This window comes from Tenrec ecaudatus, chromosome X (genome assembly GCF_050624435.1).
Source record: "Tenrec ecaudatus isolate mTenEca1 chromosome X, mTenEca1.hap1, whole genome shotgun sequence".
Lineage (NCBI taxonomy): Eukaryota > Metazoa > Chordata > Mammalia > Afrosoricida > Tenrecidae > Tenrec > Tenrec ecaudatus.
Window position 1 is genome coordinate 147,577,538 of NC_134548.1, and position 19,470 is coordinate 147,597,007.

The following is a 19,470-nucleotide window of genomic DNA, read 5'->3' on the forward strand; positions in this document are numbered from 1 at the left end:
TTTGCCAACTCTCAAAGCAGCAACACTTTCTCTTGCAAGAGAAATCAGCCTAGATATTAAATTCAAGTTATTAAAGTTATTTTGTACCAATAATCATTAACATGTTTTTTGAGGAGAGGGTGGGAATTGAATGTGGACCTGAGGTGCTTTTGTAAGTATATTGCAAAATATGAAATAAAATAAAACTGGAGTCATCATATGCAAAACAGATGCCACCCCATGTTAAGAGTTCTAGTTTTGTAAGGAAAGAGTCTGAATTCCAATCTTAAGGCAAAAAGTACTGCTACTGGGGTTCTAATTTAAAAGAAAAAAAAGGGTCCAATGAAACCCCTTGGGGGGTTCCACAGGGGTAACTTGTTAGATTTTCTCAAAGGACAGGGCAATCGCAGGGACGTATTAAGAAATTTGAAGAAAATAAAAACCTGCATTGGCAAGGAAAGGATCGCTGAGGAATTGTTTTCCATCAGGACAATGTACCTTCTCAACCACACTAGAGACCCCCAATCTTGTTTCTTCAGAATTCTTTTTGTTCCCCAAATTTAAAGATCATTTCAAAGAAAACAGAAGTTGCTAAAGGATGCTGTTTAAAACTGCCATTTTGAGGGGATGTAAATCGAAGAGTGCAGGATTCATCCAACACGTGTTAGAAAGATGGAAACATTGCCTTCAGAAGCGAGTAGACCTAAAAGGAGGACATGCCACGGAACAATAGCTCGATATTCCGATGTTTCTGTTTAATAAAGGTGTCTGTGGTCTTTGAGCCAACACTGGTGGACTTACCCTTGTAGCTCTTCAGTGGTGGAGGTGGTTAGGTGTCCCAGGTCGGTTCTGACTCACAGCCTTGTTAGTGATTTTCTAATTTCCATGACTTGCTATGGCATTCCCACTTTTTCATTTTCATTGAGCCTGGGCTGCAGAGACCTCCCAGTAGTAGTAAAATCTGCAGCAATTCAGTAGTCTTAGCTTTCTCTGATGCCATTGGGAAACACTCTTATCTGTTATTTTGGCTGAATTCCACTGGCATTATTTTTTTCCTTGTACAAAAATGTTTGGTTCCATCCTATTTCAAGTCTTTACCACAAGTTTCATCCTGTACCTTAAAGGCAAAATGAATAAACAGGACCCAAAATTCTGACTCATCAGTGATTATGTAATCATGCTGTGTGCACATGTGTGTAAGCACACACACACTAAACACTGTGTTGTGTTATTGAGTTTAATAATAAAAACCACACTGTGTTTATTGTGTGTTACTGACAGAGACACTGGGTAAGCAGAGCCTAAAGCAGGCATTCAATTATTTTAAAAATATAATAGAAATATTTTCCTATTTACAACAGTTCTTATGTTCTATATTTGGAGACTAAAGGAACAGCCATCAGATCTTTCCTTCCCTTGATCCCATTTTCCCGTGAGGTTACCACATGCTTCATTTTGCAACAGCACATTTCTCAGAGTCTTTGCCACCGCTTTCCCCAACTTCATATTCACTCCTCCAGGCATAGGAAACTGGCTTCTGGCCTCTCAAAATGGTAACCAATGGCCTCATAAAATGCCAGAAACAAGTGTCATCCATTTATATCATCCCTGTGGTAATTTCTGATGAGCCCCCGCTCTTCTACTAAAGTTCTGGCCCGTTTACTTCTGTAAAACACACACACACACACACGCACACACACACAAACAAATATTCCTCTTTGGGCTGTCTTGGTCAAATGGGGGGGGGGTGCGGGAGAGGAATTATTTCCCCAAAGTGTCACCATTTTTCTGCATGGCTATTTTACCAGCACTTTCACTCCACATCATTTCAAACTCCTGACTCCTCTTCATCTGCCTCTCAAACCTCTTCTGGTGTTTTCTATCCTATTGCAGCACCATCAGCAAGCTGAACAAGTCAGTTGATTCTGTCAGTTGGTTCTGTCAAGACAGGTGAGAGGTTAACATTGGCTTGACTTAAAAGGAAAGAAATATCTTTACTAATGAAAGAGGTACACATGGGTCGAAAGACGGTCCTTAGATGATCAAAAGAATGCAAATAGACAGCAACAATATCATTGTATTTGTGCTTGGTTTGTTTTCACGGCGGGAGGCGGGTTAAGGGAATCTTTATAAAAACTGAGCAAAGATTTGAGAATGAGATATTTAGCCTAGCCAGAACCCAGTGTATTTTCTAACTCCCCAAACAGAAGCACCTAGCAGAGCATCTGGCACACAGTCATTGTTCAATAAATGTCAGTGGACTCTGAATAAACACCTATTATAAAATGTTTTTATTGGATGTGAAAATAGGGGTTCAAATTTTATTCCCTGTATATAAACCCTGCCTACAGATATTAAGATTGATTTAAAAGTTTAATGCATTCCTGGAGGTGAAGTTGGTTGTAAACACTGAGTCTCTTACCACCCAAGAGCTGATCTGTCCCCTGCCTGGGCCTGCCAGCATAAGGAAGTGTTACGGGAAATTTCTGATCCAAAACTGCTTATGCTGTTAAATTCTACCACACAGTAACAAAGAAGGTCTCTGGGGGGTGCCAGTGGTTTGTGTGCAACTACTAAGCTCATGGTTGATGCCTGGAACCCACCTAGCAGCAATGCAAAAGAAGACCTAGGATCTGATGCAGAAAAATGAAAGCCAAGAAAAACCTATGGGCCAGTTAGACTCTGTAACTCATGCGTCCCAAGCCACTAACAATGTTCGTTTTGAGGATGTTTATTTATTTGTTTGTTTGTATAACACAAAGAAAACCCAAAAGGGACCCTTAACCACACAGAAGCAATAATTGCCATTTTTCTTTTCTGACTCGCTGCTGCCTGTTTTCTGCTTTAGAAAGTTCAAAGTATGAAGTTCCAGAAGTCTGGAGGGATAATTCAAAAGATTCCTGGTAGAGGGATCCAAAGAAATCCAATGTATTTACGGTTAGAAACAAAGCTATCCTTTCAAGAGGGTTGGTTTGCTTGTTGGTTTAATCAGTCTCCAGTTCAAGGGTCACTATTTGCCGAAGCTCCACTTCCAGAAAGGAGATAGCGCAAACTTTTATTTTCCCTATGGCCAGTCCCTTCAGACCCCCTGAAAGTGCTTATAGTTATAATTCTTGTCACCATGGAGTTTTCCTCAAAATCAACATTACTACCTTAAATTTTCTTATAGCTAACAAGTTTCCAGGAAACATGAAAAGTGATACAAGGAATTAACAAAACAAAAGACTGTATCACCTTTTACTTCCTTCTCCGTTCTTTTCTGTCTAAAAGAAAATTTGCCCCACAGTCTCATTGCTTCCTGAAATAAATTTCTACTCACAGCAAACAAAAGAAACTCAGCCTTTCAAGGCCTTAGAGTCTGTGTATGCCTTAAACCATTGTGACTTCATGGCACAGATGGTCCTCAGTTTTCTTGGGAAGCACCTATCCAAGCTGTAGTAAATGCTTCTCCCCTGGAAGCAACATGTATAACTGTGTGAACTTGAAGAAATGGGCGTCACCTCACCAATTCTACCCCCAGTGTCCACTTGGAACATCGGCCTTCCATATAATTGCATCGGGAGTGGTGGTGTGGTGATTGTGTTTTTGGCTGCATTCTGAAAGGTGAGTAGTTCTAGATCACCAGCCACGATGGAAAAATGGGGCTTTCTGATCCCAACAATTGTTACAATCCCGGAAACACACGGGGGCAGTTCTACCCTGTTCTGGAGGGTGGCTATGAGTCATCATCAATTCAATGGCAGTGAGTTTATAATTGCATTCAAATCCATATTACCTCAATTCTTCTGCCTTGACTTCCGCATGCGTGTATTACTCTAAACAGGGTATCAACAAAACAATCAGCAGAAAACAATTCTGACACGTCATATACCATATATACTCAAGTATAAACTGACCCGAATATCAGCCGAGGCAACTAATTTGACCACAAAAAGTGCATTGAAAATTTGCTGAAAAACTCGGCTTATACACGAGTATATAAGGTAATTTGGACAGTGTGCTACACAAGATCTCATAATATTTACCAAACAGACTGAGAAAAGCGAGCGTGCTTTGTTTGAAATGAATACTAGCTGGGGGGTGGTGGTTGTGGGCTTTTACGCTCCTTCTGACATAGCTTTGGCTTTTCAGTATTAAACTTGCCAAGGATTCCATAACTGAAAGTGAAAGAAGTAGCTGACACCCCTCAAAGCGATGACTGATTTTAATCTCCTTAAACACACAACCAACCACATGTTTGCTGTAGTTGAAACTCCTAAGTAACTCACAGAATCCACCCACACCTTATTTGCTACTCTGTTATCTGTAAACAATGTTTACAGGTAAGCACATGCCACATGCAAAGGCATCCTCTGTCCTTAAAGCACACAGACCAGTGCTTCTAAACCGCTTCACAAGCACTTGGCTAGTGAGCACCTGTCACTCAAAGGATCTTGAAGTGTGTGCATTTACACCCATAAATATGTTTCCTTTTTTTTAACACCGTGGTGTCTTGTCTATAAGATTGAAAACAATGTAATCCTTTATTATGACGCTTACTTTGCTTTACACCTTATTTCCTAAGTGATGGTTAATTACGCCCTAGATGTGGTTATTTTTTTATTCTTGCAAGATTTGAACGTGTGAAAGGAGATAAGAATACATATACACTCCGAATAGAGCAAGATATGACAAAATAACGATGTATAAATTACAAAGGGCACATGAGGGAGGAGCGGGGAGGGAGGGGAAAAAAAAGAGGACCTGATACAAAGGGCGTAAGTGGAGAGCAAATGCTTTGAGAATGATTGGGGCGGGGAATGTATGGATGTGCTTTATACAATTGATGTATGTATATGTATGGATTGTGATAAGAGTTGTATGAGTCCCTAATAAAATGTAAAAAAAGAAAAGAGGAGAAAAAAAAGAAAGAAAATGATTAGGGCAAAGAATGTACAGATGTGCTTTATACAATTGATGTATGTATATGTATGGACTGTTATAAGAGTTGTATGAGCCCCTAATAAAACGTTTTAAAAAAAGAATACATATACAATCACAGAGTTGAGTTACCCACCCATTAGAGTTAAACTCCTATTTTTATTTTCAGAGCAGGAACCTAAATAATCTAAGCCTACAAATCTAATTGCACTTACAGTCCTCAGAGTTGAGAAAGCAGCAGTGCTTTAAGGCTTAAAGGAATGTCCACAGGAAGAGATCTCTGGGAATAACATAAAAAATGTCCATAGTAGACAGGGACATCAATGCGCTGGGAGGGGTGTTGGGGTGGGCTGGAGACAAGAGCCCTATAATTCCACTGAAGATACAAGAGTCCTCTGGAAGGCAACTCCCCACCATTTTATTTAATTTAAAAAGAATGTGCACAAACTATCCAGCCTCCAAAGGATGTTTCCAATCTCCTAACAACCTTTCTTCAGTACTTAAATTCTATATTTCGTCATGTGAGTCTGTGAGGTTTGACTACTAATTGGCTTAATTCTCATCAGTATGAAAAATAGTCTGAGGTGTGTGTTTATCATAAGTTTAAAAATTCAGGAAAAATATGTTAAAGGTCATGTGACTATGGTCTTCTTCAATTGTCTCATCATTCCCATTAATATTGCAGATGTGTTCAACAGATTTTCAAGTTATGTCCCCCATCCACAATTTTTAAATTCAATTGAATGCGTGCTTTTTGTTCACTGCAAGATTTCTTTCAGTGCATAGTAAATGTGCACACACATTCACTGATTAATCAGCTTGTTTTCTTCTTTAACACATATTCTCCCTTGATATGACACTGTTCATTTTTTAAAAGCAATATGTGAGCACCTTCAAACTTACATTGAATGCATCTCAAAATAAACTGTTCAAGTGTTCATCCAGATAATTTTCCCAATTCTTTTGCCACTAAAAGAATTTCACGTGTAACTGTCTCAAAGGTTTTAGGTTTAAAAAACAAAAAGGGATTTTTGTTTGTCTGTTTGTGTTGCAAGTTGTATTTTGCTAAATATATAACACCTACAGCAAGTTCCTTACCTCAAAGTTGCAGAAGACCTTAGGCATTAAACCTTATAGCATACCGACAGTGTGTTACTTCTCAGTTTCAAAAGCAGACACATAAGTACATGCCGAAGTATTTAACCAACATCCCTCAGTATGTCAGCGCCAGTCTTCAGTCTCCCTTGACCACCTTCCCCTCAAGAGGAAAACACATTTCTGATCTTGTTCGAATAGCATTCATTAAAACACCGACTTTTAAACATTTTGGCAATATTCTTGCAAACAGTCTACACTTTACATACTAACTCAAGGCACCTGTTCATAGATCTGAGCTATCACTCTCACCCAAAACACCGAACTTCACTACCAAGACACATTGTTATTTTCTTCGTTTGTTCTATTCCATTTTAAAAGAAATGATGGTCACGATCTACTACATCGACTTAATTATGCATTAATGAGTTGCCGTCCACTGTGTGGAAACCACAATGAAAGAAAAGATAGGCTTTCCTTGATGTTGGCCCTTAAATATAGCACAAAAATCCTACTGCCATTGAGTCAACTGCAACTCAGAGCAACCCTATGGAACATTTCTGAGGGTACAAATCTTTACGGGGGCAGATCCAAAGACTCCTTGCCATTGAGCCAGTTCCAACGCATATAGTCTTGCTCCTGTGGGATTCCAAAGCTGTACATCTTCCCCAATGTAGAAAGCTTCCTTTCTCCCTCAGAGGAGCAGGGCAGTGACTTCAAAGTGCTCACCTTGCAGTTAGCAGCCCAATGCCTGGTGGTTCTGAAATGCTGATCTGATGGTTAGCTACCCCAATGCTTCTTCACAGTGCCACAAGCCTTCGCTCATTTCAATGTCACTAGTTCAGACTGCTGTAATGGAACCTGAAGCACATTTTTGGCTCACCTAACGAAAGGTTTGGCTAAGCCAAATAATAATGTCAAGAAGCCGGAAGGGGGTTTCAACCTCTTATCAAGAGCTGATTTTGAGGTTTGGAGATTGCTCTGTGAGCAGCGATGTTACTAATTTAAGTCGGTCTTAGGTTTCAGGCCAATAGGATATCTACTTAGAAAATCCTTTGGGTTTTGTCCGTTCATAATATTTTATAAGTCAGAATATTATATGTAATCTGAGCTGGCAAAATTTTAGTGTAGGCTAAAATGTTCAAAAAGTTGGGGGGGGGGTCAATTCCTTTTTAGAAAACACATTTACGTACTTCATCCAGTCACTTCTTTATAAATCTGCTCAAGACATCCTTGACTACTAACAGTAATAGTATACAGCTCATGTTTACGGTGTTTCAAACGTCAGAAAACCATTTAACTTTTGTCGAATGGTAATGATCAGTAATCTCTGGATTACTGAATATTTAAAATGCATATCATGACATTTGCCAGACCTCAATATGAAACGTAATATTGAGTTTGTTCTATGCATGACAGATTTACTCAATCCTATGAAGAAATCCAGGTATCAGCCTTCAATGGCTGCTTGCATTTTAGAGGTCCACCTTGCCCCAGCAGCCACCCCACCAAACCTGGAAGATATGGAAGAAATTAAAATTTCAAGGCGGTTTCCAGAGCAAGGGGTAGGTGGACGGGATTGCCCGAACTCCTTTATGAGAAGGACCTCACTAAAGGCTTCAAACAGATGTTTACCTTTTATAAACTTTGTAACATTTGGGCAAATTCAAGGCTTAGGAAATGAAGGGAGTAACACTCAGGCCAGGAAGTCTGGGATTTCTGGATGTGAACCTAACCTCCGTCTTCCTCTGTTTTTGCTCTCAATCAGTGACAAACTCTTCACACCTCAGCTGCTTTATGGCAGGCAAGAATTATACTGAGGACAAAACTGTTTCCTGGGAATATCTTGGGTTCAATGGTTAATATTACAGTCATCAAAGGCAGTCCCACCAAAGGCAAAGAAATCTCTGTACATAGTTTCATTACACTGTGGTTGTTGTCGTTAGGGGCCATGGAGTGGGTTCCAACTCATTACATTAGGGAGTGTTTCTCAAAGTGGGTGACACAGCCCCACTGCGGTAAGCTTCATTGATCCAGGGGGCTGCAAAAGTCAGAAAGACCCTTTATCCTGGATTATGGGCTGTAGTACAAACGTTTGTAATTACCAGTGGGGCACTGAGTCACCTTTTTCCCCTGAAAAAGGAGTGATAGGCCAAGTAAGTTTGGGAACCGATGCATTCAAGGATGAACATAGATTGTGTCCTGTGAAACTCATTTTGAAAAGAAATCACACTTTCCTTTCCTACGGAAGTGTCCAGTTAGTCAACCAATTAAAAAACAGTCAATCATTTGATTTTACAGGTTTTAAAAGTAGCTGCATGGACCTCTGAGTTGAGCGTTTTCTGAAAGTTAACACTTGGCAAGTTTGAGGCTCTAATCTTTCTTTGGCCCACCCCCCCTCCCCTGGGCCATCACCCAAAAGGAAACACCCTGCCTGCCAAGTCTTGATTTGACAACATATGGCATGGGGAAATGCGAGTTGGTCTGGGACCTGAGGAGCAGCTCAGTTCTTCATACCAAACAAGGCATCTTCATCCACCCCTTGCTCTGGCCAAGCTCCTCTGGGCTCTTCAAAGGGCAGAATATGGTTTCACTTTCTCCCCACTACTTCATGATAAAAGCAACCTAGGCAGGCTGGTCCCTTCTTGGCATGTAATGAATGGGCCTCTCTCCTGGATTTGGACTGTTGGCCTTTCCAACCGGTCATTAACTAGCAGGAAATGCCCGCCTCAGCAATCACTATTGTGTAAATACAGCCATAAACTTTCTAAGGCTCATACGGCACCAGACCCCAAAGCTGCACGTGTATGCGTGTGGGGAGGGGATGTTGGTTGTAAAAAGCACTGCCTTCCACATTAAACTCAAACCACATGATACAGTCCATAAAACACATGAAACATGCAGTCCAGTGATAGATTTATTATGGCCTTCCACCATAAAGCAAAATATCTCTATATGGAAAAACACTGCTACTTTTGACCCACATAGCCCCCAAAGAGGAAGTTGAAAGCAAATCAGCCAGCTGTGACCTCACGAAGTTTGAAGGAGACCAGTGCAACCAGCATTTCCTGTCATTGCTTGTCACCATTCCCAAGTGCCTGTCGGCATTGTTTTATTCAATGGCTAAAAATGACAGGGGGTTTCTTTAGGAATGTGCAGAAGGCAATCAGGAGGGTTATTCTCGAATCTAAGCTTGAAAGTGAAAAAACATTGCTTTTATGAAAAGAGCTTCTTTCATACAGGTCTCACTTGAATGACTGCATTTTCACAAACACAGGAATGATGGGCCCTGTTCTAACAGTGCTTAGAAGAGACAGAGAAGCAATGCCTGTTTGTTCAGGGCCACTGTCTAGAATCACAGTTTTCATGCACTTGATTAGCAAGTGACAGAACTGATGACTACAATATCCCAAGACAAAACTTCCAGAGTTGGCACGCTCTGACTCCTCCGTTCGCTTTCTCTCTCCCCCACACAACATATCTAGTAGAAGTTCCAAGGATGTGCATGTAAGAGAACGCTCACCGTGCATCGCATCTTCTGCCACACCCAATTTAAAACGGAACAAACTCACTCTCCACAAATCACCGAGAAGATATTCCTATCTTTTTCAAGCATGGGGAATTGCCAAACTCTACATGTTTTCCCAGCCTGTCAACTCTCAATGGCAGAAGGGCCTCTGAAGAGGAATGGTCACAGTTTCAAAGCACTTTGCCTTCATATTATTGCTACATTAGCATATTGGATGCACTACATCCAAATAACCCCCCAGCAAAACCAGGATTCTCTCACTGAGAAAGGATTGCTACTCAGTAGAGGAACAGTTAGGAGGCCAGTCACAAAAAAAAACTCCCACCCAAATCCAAGGTCTTTCTTAAACAAGGCCACCCTTGGGGAGCATGACAATTGGAGTTCAGCCAGCAAAGACTGCAGTGATTGTTGACACAACCTCTGTCTCTGCTGTGGTTGAGGCTGAAAAAGGCTTTTCTGAAACAGATCCCAGGACACAGGGAAGGCATCCCCCTGCTCCCTTCAACACCCCTAAAGCCAAACAGAAAACCAGAAAATGTGACCTATCAAAATGCATGTTTCTTCAATTCACACCTTTGGGTGAACTAATAAAAATCTCTCCTCATGTCCAATTACTTGAGAATTCTGCTAACCTGTGGGAGTGGAAATTGTCTCAAAATCATTTCTTTGAAAAACTATCACCTCCTTTGGGAGCCTCATTGAAGTGGCCTCTAATGAGATTATCACCTACCCTTCAGAGGCCTGATGCAAACTCCTCACCTGAGCACAGAGGAGACAAGTGATCCCCAGTCCTGTGCTCTCTTGGTGAGTGAGTCTCATTGTCTCATTTTAAATGGAACTCAGAAAAGACGATTTAATACTGGAATCCGATCTTAATAAAGCAAGCACCTTAAGCTTGTGCAACAGTTTAATCTGCCCACTCTGGACAGCAAAGAACTGAGGAACTACACTCAAGAATATAGAATATAATTTGGACATAGAATCTGTGCCCAAATTAACATTGTTCAGGGTGCTTTTGTTTGCCTTTAGTTTGGTTTTCTTTGCAAAGGTCAAAGACTAGAAAATAAAAGATGACCTGCAAGTTCTTTGGTTCTTTTACTGTCTCATTTTTTGTTTGTTTGTTTGATGGATTGGTTGGTTGGATTTCTGCTAAGAAGCCACCCAATCCCCAACCCCAGCATACCTCTGTGTTTGGCTTTCTTCAAAGTGCCACATAAAGAGAGACTATAAAAGCGTTATCTAAAGATGGATGGTCCTCTGGGTACCAAACATAACTGAAGTGGATGTGAAATGGCAGCACTTGTCTCTTCTACTCTTGTGTACTTTGCTTTCTGGAAACATTCAAAGGAAGAACTATTCATATCTATATCTCAGTAAATAAACACGTATGCAAATTCAACCTTTAAAGGGGCAGGGTCTGACTGAAAATGAGACCAGCTCTACTGTCCCTTTTGGTTTTTGAGAAATGGCTGTATCACTTTCTAAGCTATTTATGAGGCATCTGGCTCATGTTATTTCTTATTCTGGTCCATTTCTATAAAATTTGGTGTTGATAGATTTCCCTGGAATGTATGGGAGGTACACGAAATGCACCTATAGGTGATAGACAAATAGCAGGTGGTTTTCAGGTCACTCCTCCAGGTCTCAGCCCTGCTGTTTCCTGGACTCGGTGGGGAGTTCCTGCAGTGGCAGCACAAAAGTCATTCATTCTAGTGTTCAGTCTGATTATTGTTCCTGATTACATAAATGCGTGTGACTAAAAACAGAGCTGATGTTTCCCACATCCAAGGAAGAGAAAACATAAAATGCAAGAGCAAGTTGGAAAGACTACTTTTACTGCAAACCTACCACACACCAGGCATTGGGAAGAGGCTAACAGGAGACCCCGTAATCTGCCTAAAATGGAGTCAGGGAACCCTGAATACGTGTGAGAAAATGTTTCTCAACCCTCCACACCAGTTAGAAGCCACACAAAAAAGCTAAGGATTCAAAGAATTTGATGGGACACATCTATAGGCAATTTGAAGGATTCAAAGGAGAAAACAAGATATAGGAACTGTCAAGTCTCTGGGATGTTCCCATGATGTGAGGTGATCAAATAACCTGCAGAAAGTCTCTTGTGCTAGTCTCCTGCATTTCCCTTCCTCCAGTGCCTTTCTCAAGTGGAGGCCCTTGCTTTTTGGGTTCTCCGAGTTCCCTCACTGTGCAGGCACCAGACAAATCCCTGACTGAAATCAGAAAGAAATCACTTTGTCTACTCATTAGCCACCCTAATGCTTATGGAAGTGGGACTTGACTTGAGAAAGGACATGATATTTTAATAAGTGTGCCTAATTGATTCCTAAAGCTCTAATCAGGCTTGCGCCTTCTCTCTCTCCCCCTTAACACTTTGTTCTCATGGTTATAATTAATAGTATTGGGATTAGTATACTCGAGCTCCTTGAAGATCACCAGCTACACATATGTGTGAGTATGTATGTGTGTATGTAGAGAATGAAATCACACAGAAAATAATATTTAAACCAAGCCTCCTTTCTTGCTTGCTCCTCTTTGCATTTTTAGCATAATGTAGCTTTTGTCTGCGAGGTAACTGTCTGGATCTGAACATTTGAGCCCTGGCTCCTTACTCAAATATTTATAAAACTTTATTGCAAATCCTTATTTTCCTTTCCTTGTTAGAACCGGTAGGAAGAATTTTGTGCTGGAAAACAGAGTTGTTTTTTTTTGGGGGGGGGACATTTTCCAGGGAGAAATCAATACTCGACTGTATGAATTGCTCTAAATCAACCACAAATATTTAATGATTACACGCACACACGTGTGTTTGTGCCCAAACAACTTGGGAGTACCTTTCTTTTTCAACTAAAGGGAATAAGGTCTTTCTTCCTAGATTATATTATTTTTTCCATCAATCTCTGAAAAAAACACTATTGATCCATTCACTATCAAGTATAACTCAGTATTAGATTTAAAATGTCTCCTGATTGGAATGAGGTGGGAAAACTATGTTCTAATACCTTTTAGATCACATGCATGTCCTTAAAACCTGAAAATGTACTTCCTATCTGATTTGCCTTCTTTCTCAGCATTATCTTTCCTGAAGATGTAAAGGTTCACACGAATGCCTATTGTTTTCTTGCTGGCCATACTATGTGCTGATTGCTTAAAATTAAACAACTGCCCACAGACACAGTTTGTTTTCTCAGAGGAAAAAAAAATACACTCACCTCACTTTTCCTGAAGCAAATTGTTTTTAGTTTGTTGTTGTTATTTTAAGGGAAAACAATATCACACTGTGGAAAGACAGAAACATGCTACAAAGAATCACAACTTCTGATTTCTGGACATAACACAGAGCTATCATGGGCACATGGGTTCAAAGAGACGTCACTTCAATCTAGTCCACATTGTTTGATGAAAACGTAATGGCATAGAAGAAACCAGATAAAGTCAAGGTGAGTGTAGTGCCAAGGTCCTTTAAGACGCTTGATACTTTTAGGACATCTGTGACCACTATCTCACTTTAATTACAGCATCAAATTACTTGTCAAATATGTACCTTAATTATTGGTTATCTACTGTGCCCCAAGTACCCGTATATTTTTTGTCTGGTATGCACCCCATGTTTATAATCCTATCAATATTAATATTTCAAAATGCAAACATTCTGCCACCTTCTTGAATCCATAGTACTGTAAGTAAAATAAATGCAAAATGTGAGGAATACAAACTTCATCATTTTTGCCCTCTCCACATTATAACAACAGCAACACTTCACCGCCATCCAGTTGATGAGGTAGAACTGCCCCTGTGGGTCTCTGAGGCTGTAAATCTTTATGAGAGTGGAAAGCCTCATTTTTCTCTGATGGAGCGGCTGGTGTTTTCCAACCCCTGACCTTGTGGTTAGCAGAGCAGCCCAATGTATAACCATTATTCGACCAGACTTCCCTCCCCTTCCCCACATACAAACACAAATAAAGACAGTTGTGTGTAGAACTAAAATATCACTTTAAATTCTATCATCAACATTTCCACAACAGCCCAGGGCCTGCCACTGTGCTGCACCTGCGCACACCTCCCCAAACAAAACAAAACACCAAACTGCTGTGATTGCTCTTTCATAGTGTAAAACTGGACAGATAATAATATACCTACTGGTCCATAGCGTGAATTACACAAGTGCCTAGAAGTACAATGGACAGCAGGAAAACCTGATGAGGGAAATCAACCGCAGGCAATTATAAGTAGACATACACTCACGACCATGGAGACGATTCTGATTCCCAGTGAGTGTATTTGAAGTGTTCAGGGTTGCTAGGAGTGCACAACAGCAGCTTCTATTTCGGTGAAAAACTGTGCAAAACATCTGCTGCTCTATGAGTTCACTACCTATCCCCCCCTTTTAAATTCAACATGTATCAAACACCTACTTTGAGCAAGGGAACAACAGAGATACTTAGCCTCCTACATCAAAACCCTGAAAATACAGCTGTTGGGAAGTGCCCACAGTGTATAAATTGAGGGGGGTTGTTTTTAATGGTCTTGGGAACCATTATGTGTCCTTAAAATGGTAAAGGAAGTTAGAGAAGTGAAGTTATTCTTAGTAGAGCAAAGTACAGTCTCTAATCTAACATATCTCTCACATACATTTTCCCTGACGAACGCCTTAATTTTCAATATTTTCGTGCAAGGTCTCCCATCTCACCACTCTGTGAGGCAGTAACATTCCCTCCCAAGGTGTTTGATAAAAGTTTACCTTGCCTATTTCTTGTAAGGTTTAGTATTTTGACTTTTGAAAAAGGAAAAAAAAGATGCACTTGGTCTGACATCATTCTGTAGCAGCGCATCAGAAAGCAAAGGTTAGGAAGCTGGGGTCAAGCCTGTAGCCCCCCCCAAATTGGAGGGGTCTTCTGCACATAGTGAGCTGCTGCTCTACCTGCAGGAAGGTTCCTTTCTGATGTGAGGAATGAAAACCCCCCACCTCACCCCAATTTCTCTCAATAAACAATAATCTGGAGAAAGAAAAAAATCGACATCAATGTTTAAGAAATCAATCAGAAAGGACAGAGAACCCTGTCACTAAGGAGCAGGAAAACTTTGCTGCACTTTAATAAGTGTACAACATTCTTCTTTCTCGGAGGCTTGCTAACTTCAGTAAAAGGCAGTGTGACAGTCCAGTTTGGGACAGGTAAAACGTGAAAGAGGCAGAGTATCAGATAGTTTAAGCTTAGGGAAGTTTCCAGAAGGAAGGGGAGGGGAGAGTGCCACAGAGTGGATTCCAACTCCTAGCCACCCCATAAAGGGTTTCTGAGACTGTAAATCTTGGAAGCAGCTAGCCTCATCTTCCTCCTGTGGAGAAGAGGCTGGACTTGTGCAGCCAACCTCAAGGTTAGCAGATCAATGCTTACCAAATAAGAAAGCAACCCCCAGAGCTAGGGGGGAATGCTGGAGGTGGATGGGGCGGGGGGGGGGGAGAACTTTATAATTATTCAGCATTAAGGGCTAGATGTGCATAGGAAACGAGAAAATGTGAATAGAATGATAACCCCCGGAGAAGCACGGGGAGGCTTCAGTGTCAATAAGGCTTTCATCAGCAAAAACTCAATACAACCCGCGTGAACTGTGGTAAGCCTCCGGGATGGCTAGTCCCAGTTTGGTCTCCAACCACGGCACCAGTCGTCGTCCAAAGACTCAGTGATTCCAAGGAGAAACCTCGGCCATCGTTTCAACATGCAACCTTCCAATAGTTTCGTTTTTCTGGAAGCGGGCCCATGCCCTGGAAGCATGCATGTGAGCGGCGGGGTGGCTCTGTGCCCAACTGGAGGACTCCTGGGAAACCCGCTCCCTTCCCTGGAGCAACACTGTCCATCGCCCCCCCTCCGTCCGCACCCCCTCAGCACCCATCCGCCCAGCGCAGGGCGGGAGCTCCACAACCTCCAGGAGGACATTGACCATGGGGAGCATAAAAGTTCTCCCAGGGGCCACCCACCCTTTCATCCCCGCTACAGACCAGTTGGGTGCCTTACCAGGCAAGCGGGTGGCCCGGCGTGCGAAGGCCAGAACGAAAGCCTCCCAAAGGGAAGAGGCTCCGAACTTGGAAGCTCCCCTCCGGTCTCTTGGAGTTCCGTCGGAAAAGCGGGCTCTAGCCCGCACGCGCCCAACCAGAGCGGGGACTCAAGAAAGGGAAACGGGCGGAGAAGCCAGACGCCGCCACCGCGGACCTTGCGGCCAAAGCGTGCCAAGTCGCGGGGCTGAGGAGAGGGGCATGAAGCCCTTAGTTCTTTCACGTTTGCCAAAGGAAGCGTCCAAGAGGAGAGGGGGGCAGACAAGGGCGGGGGGGGGGGCGAGGAACAAGAGGAGGAAGAAGCAAGCCCGAAGCCCTGGAGGGGTACCCCAAAGAAGTTACCACCTCACTTTTCCAGCCGCTTGCCCCCCACTTTGGGAGGTGGGGGTGGGACTGGGGAGGAAAAGGGGGCCCACCGCCTTTCCTGAAGGCGGCCTTTCCAAAAGAGAAGCGACCGCCGACCCCCCTTCCCCCTTCCCGCTTACCTGGCCAAGCTAGCGCCTGGAGGCCCCAGGGCAGCGAAGGTGGGGGCGCAGGCGGCACGTGCCATCCGTCTGCCACGGAAGCCCGCGCCGCGGGGTGGCCCGGGCGTCGGGCGTCGGGCGCGCCTCTAGCAGGGGTGTCTACGGAATGCCGCCATTTTCCAGCGCGGCGCCCGCAATCCTTAGAGCGGGCACAGGAGAGCCCGCCCCGCCGCCCGAACTTCGCGGCTGGGACGGGCGGCCGCTCTGCGGATTCCCAGGCCGCCCCTGGCGCTCAGGGGCAAAGGAGCCAGTGTCAAGCCCAGGGACACACTCGCGGACGCCTTCCCGCGGCGACACTCCCGGTCCGCCCCTCTGCCCCCATCCCCTGGGCGGCTGCCAGCCGCCGCCGGGGCGCCACACGCAGAGAGGGTTTCCGGGCTCGACTCCCCGGGGGAATCATCGCCGAGGCAGGCCGCCGACCGGCCGCCCAGGCGAGGGGAGCCCGGGTCGCGCCCCTGCCCCTCTGGGGTCTTGGTGCGGGCGGCTCCGAGCGGCCCGCGGGGCTCGCCCGCTCCCTGGGCCCGACCAGCCGCTGTCATGGCAACGCCTGCCCAACCCTGCCGCCGGAGCCCAAGCCGCGCCCGCACCTCAGCCCGCGGGGCTCCGCCAGCTGGCTCCCGGCCGAGCGCTGAGCGCGGGCGCCCGGCCCGGCGAGGGGCGGGTTCGGGCTTGGGCGCCGGCCGGCTACTCCGGAGCCGCTGCGCCGCGCCCCGCGGGCCAGGTACAGGGCGCGCCGGACCGCCGGCCTCACCTGAGAGGCTCCCCGCGCCTCAAAGTCGCACTCCGAATCCCGCTCCCGAGCGCGGGCACTTTTCCGGCGTGTGGCCAGTGGGTCTGGAGAAGCGGCTTTGTGTGGATGGTCTCTTTGGGCTTTGGGCTCTGAAGAGCGCGGTGCGCGGGCTTTATTCTCAGGAGGTGGGACGCCTCGCCCCCAAAGCGTGTGGCCCAGCCCCTCCTGAAGCTGCCCTTCCTCTTTGCATCGGGAAAGCCAACGGGTGGGGGTGGGGTGGGGGTGGGGGTGGGGGCCGGCAAATGCTAAGATGCACGTTTGACCCCCTGAAAAAGCAAGTAGTACACCTCCCCCTCCGCGGGGTCAAGAGAGGCACGCAACAAAGTTTCTTTGCTGCGAGGAGCACAGGCGCCCAGACTTGGCTTCAAGGCTGCCAGCCTCACAGGTGAGGGAGCGGAGGTCATTTCCCACAGGACCTGAGTCGGTCAGGACAGCCATTCAAGGCAGGCAACAGGACAAAACTCACCAGCCACCAGCGTCCTGTCCTGCTAGCAACTCCCTTAAGATGGTTTTCCCTCGAAGAACTTCCGAGAGAGCCGCGTGGCTCCCTGCCACTGGTTTGGAGGCCGGGAGGAAGCAGCCTTGGCGTTCCAGATACTGTGGAATGGCAAATGGACAAAGCCAGGGCAATTTTATACTTTAATTAAAAAGAGAGAAGGGGATGAAGGGAGACGCCGGATAGGGCAAGATATGACGAAATAATAATTTATAAATTATCAAGGGCTCATGAGGGAGGGGGAGCGGGGAGGGAGGGGGAAAAAAGAGGACCTGATGCCAAGGGCTTAAGTGGAGAGCAAATGATTTGAAAATGATTAGGGCAAAGAATGTACAGATGTGCTTTATACAATTGATGTATGTATATATACGGATTGTGATAAGAGTTGTATGAGCCCTAAATAAAATGTTAAAAAAAAGAGTGCATCTGGACAGCGAAATTGCAAGTTTCAATTTAATGCACATGTAATAGGAACACCAGCTGGCCCTTATTTGGAGCCCACAATAATAAACGCGTGCTTTTTTATTGAATTTTATGAGGTCTATTATAATGGCGAACACATGCATATGCAAGAGGGACCTTGACGAGCAGCCCATGGCTCATCAGAGGACCGGCCAGCTACCTGCTCTGCTAAAACCTTGCAGGTGATTTGGGAAGGACTGAAAAAAATGCTAATTACTGCCCTTGTTGGATTGTTCCAGCCATTTTTAGGCAAGCAGCTCCATCTCTGTTTGTAAATTGCAAGGTAATAGAAGCAAGACCTTAATGCTGGGTGAGAAGAAGGAACAAGATACCTTTCAAATTAGTTAGAATCTCTCCCTAGCCCAAAGGCATTCTACAAGAAGTGTGGAAGTCAGTGGGTGGGGTACTTTGCAAAAATGAATACACCCGAGGGCAGATGTTGCTAGACCTTGTGAAAAACTTAAAAGAAGGACCAATTCTTTACCACCCCTTTCCATCTCCCTTCAAATTTGCTAAATAACCTGCACAAATGCAACTCACACATTTATGTAGGAAGTGCCTTTGGCAATTCAGGAACTAACTACCACATCAAAAAAGAGGTGTTGTTGATCAACGTAGGTTGGAGAGAAGGGCATGGCTGAGTTATATAACTTTATACTGGATGATCTAACAAATGAGGAACTGTTATCACAGCAAATCAACAAAGACGTCTTTATACTCACCATAACTTAGGTCAACATCACTTCTCTTACCAGTGCAAACCACTTTGCCTGAATCCCACACCTGGCTCCATTTTTGTTGTTGTTATTCAGTTCCTGAACTGGTTTCATCATTAATTTAAAGTCAAAGTAGGTGAAGTTGCTAGTTTTTTCTGCATCACAGAGTTTTGACGTTGTCTCTTGCTGAAGTTTTCTGGTCAGATAAAATTGCCAATGAAACTTTATTATTCTCCTTTCTCTATCAGGTTGTGAAAGCCAACCTTACAACCAGATTTGAGGCTGGTAAACTGGTCTCCTTTTACCCAGGGTATGAGAGTTTGGCCTCCAGGAATGACCTCCACGACACCAAGTCACTTGGGAGTATTTTCAAAGGTGGTAGGAAATTGCCATTTCCTTCCCTTCGCCATTTCTAAAGGCTCCATTTGCTCTTGGAGGGGACTCACCTTGAAATTCTTTTCCACTAACTTAGAGTGGCTAGAGCCAGCCTCCATTTTGTCTTCCGTTCTTTCGCTTTAGGCATGATAGAGGTCATGACCTAGGAAAACCAGTGTGTGTTAACTGATACACTAGATTAGTTCTGAAAATAATGCATCTACAGACATTACAGTGGGATGGTCTCAGAATCACTCTTGTTTGTTTCTGATGAAGCTTCAAAAGTCAGTGTCTTCTAACACTGGGGTTTAAAATGTCAGCCCTACCCCTCAAACTGCAGAGTAGAAGCAAACACTTAAACAGAGCTCACGTAAGCAAACCCAGGGAACGTGCTTGAAAGAGACACTTGCACTTGCCACTGTCACACAGAGAGTCTGGGGGAGGATGTCGCAGTCTCTCAAGTAACATGTTCTTCCAGGAAATAAAGGAACTGACAAGATGTAGGAAAGCCTTCTAAAAG

General features: G+C 44.1%; 1 protein-coding gene across 4 annotated transcripts in view; it reads right to left on the reverse strand.

Annotated features, from left to right (window-relative positions):
* MBNL3 (muscleblind like splicing regulator 3) overlaps positions 1-16,981 on the reverse strand; it is a 119,664-nt gene extending 102,683 nt beyond the window's left edge. The window contains exon 1 of one of the 4 annotated variants that reach the window (XM_075538221.1): positions 16,863-16,981. The gene's annotated coding sequence lies outside the window, so the exon portion shown is untranslated. Of the gene's footprint in view, positions 1-16,072; positions 16,399-16,862 lie in introns of those variants that run through there. The other 3 variants (XM_075538220.1, XM_075538223.1, XM_075538222.1) reach the window with 3 other exon arrangements.
* Between the last annotated feature and the right edge of the window lie 2,489 nt (positions 16,982-19,470).